Below are 3,107 nucleotides of genomic sequence, written 5' to 3' on the forward strand. Positions count from 1 at the left end.
AACATCTTCCCCCAGCCCTCACCTCGCCAGAGAAATGTTATTTCTGACGCCCTGCCCACAGTACTTTGTGTTCTCTCTTAATCAATCAAAGTGTCCTTATCTTTGCTGCACTTCATCTTGTCTAACAAGTGCTCCCAAGAGCACCTGAGTTTTATTTCTAGGAATAAGTGTGTTGTCTTATTGGGACCATGTGTTCTTCAGAGCCTGCCCTGTGCCCTCACACAGGAGAATCCACACTGATTCATTCCCAGAGCTCGAACTTTGAACGCTCATATTATTTTTATTAAACTTAACTCTGGTTCTTTCTCCCTTCTCTCCTTTCCCCTGCACCCTGCAGCTATATCCAGCCTCAGAGTCAAAGCAGGAATAAATGCAAAACACATTGAAAAGAGGATTATGTGCATATGGAGGAGGATTGACATCCATTTCCAAACTGGGAAGATTGAGTTATACCAGTTTTGCCCTTGGTTATCCACCTAAGATGCCTGTGCAGGTGAGTGAACGCCTGAGCACCCAAGGAAGACACCCTGGGAAGTGTCTCAGCACAAAGTGTTGGCCAACCTCTATGGTTGTGTTCAAGGGTCCCAGGACGAGGGAAGAGATGAGAATCTTGGCTCCATGTTTCAGAAGGCTGATTTATTATATTATGATATATATTATATTAAAATGCTGTACTAAAACTATACTGAAAGGATCCATCAGAAAGCTGGAAAGGAAAGGAATGGAATGAATAACAAAATCTTGTGACTGCTCACAGCCTCGACACAGGTGGCTGTCATTGGTCATCAAGTAAAAACAATTTCACATGCTGGGTAAACAATGCTCCAAATCACATTCCAAAGCAGCAAAACATGGAGAAGCTGAAACTTCCCAGCTTCTCAGGAGAAAAGATCCTGGGAAAAGGACTTTTCATAAGATATGTCTGTGACAAACCTTACAAACCTCTTCTCAAACCCCTCCTTTCTGTGGCCACACTCTGGGAAGGATCTGAGTTATCTTCCCATCTCCCTGGCTGCTCTGCCAGGTTGGATCGTGGCAAGGCAATAAGAAACCAGCTGGAGATTCCTGGCTCTTGGCTGGGCCATTGTCACTTCAGTGTGACAGTGAGCTCAGCAGATGTGAGGCCACCTCTGGGTGAGTTTGATTTCTCCTGATATTGATAAAAAATCAGCCCCAGCCTTGAGTAGGTCCTGGTTGGATTGCAGCTGTTCCTCAGAAGGTGATGTAAGAAAAGGGAGAGGAAAAAGAAGAAACCGCCCAAACCTCAGCAAGGTTTTGTCCATCTTCAGGGCTGCTTTTGTGCTGGAGTGGTTTGGAGCAGGGTGCTGACATCTGTTTGGAACAAATGCCACGTTCTGTCCCTCCAACACCACTCTCCACAAGTCAGTCCTGATTATCAGTGTGGATGTGGTGCTGAAATCTGGTCCTGAACTACGAAATTTGCTCTATAACCTTTTGTCATTCCCAGAATGAAAATTGTCCAAGCACATCCTCATCCCACAACTTTCCTTGGAAATTATCCTCCACCCTCACATCAGACTGAGGGATGGAAAACATTGAGAGATCTCTAAAGCCAACAAGATCAGGGCAGGAGCCCAGATTTTTCCTCTCTGAGCCGCAGCTGCCCAAAAGCTTGATAAATACCAAAATGGCTATTTTAATGGTGAGAAATCCATTAAAAAAAAAAAAACCAAAAACACAAACAAACAAAAAAAAAAAAAACCCAAAAAAACAAAAAAAACCCAAACCAAAAAAAACAGAACCAAAACCCTAGAATTGTAGAAATGTGAAAAATCTTGCTGTAATAGTAGCAGACTGCTGAGACTCAGGCAGGATGGTGCCCACAGCTCAGTTTAAAAAAAAAAAAAAAACAAAAACCAAACAACCAGATTAACGGGCATAATCAAGCCTGACATTGAGTAAGAGGCAAGAACAAGTAATCAGATCCCAACTTAGCTGATGCTGGCATTACTGGGAGCCTGGGGCACAGTCCAAGGATAAAAACATAACGTCTTATCTGAGCAAGGACTCATTTGTGCACCAGGTTACAACACGTCCTTAAAAAGGGAAAGAAGGAAAAGGAAAATATGGCACATGAAATTATTTTATTTCCCAGAAACGATAAGAAAGTAAAGCTAAAAGTTTCTACACCCAATCTTTATAGAGGAAAAGCCTATCTAGAGTTAACCCCTTGCAATGTCCACTGTAAAGCCCCAGGATATGGAAAAAGATATTAAAACAAAAAGTGAAATGGGGATTAAATCAAATTAGTATAATGAAAGCAATTAAAGATCCAGATTTTGGAATAATTCTTGCTATTTGGAGATTGCTGGGATCCTTGAGGCCGGCCTGCTCCTCGGTTCAGTGAGAGTTCAGGCAGTCTGGCAATCCCATCCTTTTGGCCAAGACTCCTTTTCTGGCAACACATCTCCCTGTTTCTCAAGAACTCTTCTTTTCCTCCAGATTCAACAGGATGTTGACCTGGATGTCTCAGAACAGCTCATGGAGAGGAAAGACCCTCTGACACAAAAGCACGTCACTGGAGAGGGAGCTGTAATGTCAGGGAGGGCATCTGGAAGATCAAAGTGGGAATAAACCAATCACTCCAAGCTCTATAGCTTTGCATGGCTGTTTCATTTCCAGCCTTTTGAAGCACAGCTCATGGGCTTTAACAAGGAAAGAACTTTTGTGTAAAATTCAGTAAATCGAAAAAGCTGGTTTGTGTAAAATTCAGTAAATTTAAAAAAAAAAAAACAACCCAGACCAAACAGCATGGGCCTGTAGGGGAAAAAATGGAATTTAATTTCTGTACTACAGACTTTTCCCAGAAAAGCCAGGAGTGGGTCAGCGTGAAATGCAACACCAGACATCTGGGAGGGAGTCTGCCCAGTTCTCCCAGCCTTTTCCATTTCCATCATTTGCCATCGTTTGAAACTTTCCATGATGACAACTCACCAGCAGAGCCCAGTTCTTCCCCAGAGGGAGCTCTGGGACACTGGGGCTGCCTGGAGTCAGGAGGAAGACACAGGTGAGAGGGTGGTGAGTGGAAATCACCTCCTGCACCTCGCCTCTGCTTTTGGAGCAGGGTGAGACCACGTGTACAGCTG

The sequence above is a fragment of the Onychostruthus taczanowskii genome, unplaced genomic scaffold, assembly GCF_017590055.1.
Source record: "Onychostruthus taczanowskii isolate IOZ18803 unplaced genomic scaffold, ASM1759005v1 scaffold18, whole genome shotgun sequence".
NCBI lineage: Eukaryota > Metazoa > Chordata > Aves > Passeriformes > Passeridae > Onychostruthus > Onychostruthus taczanowskii.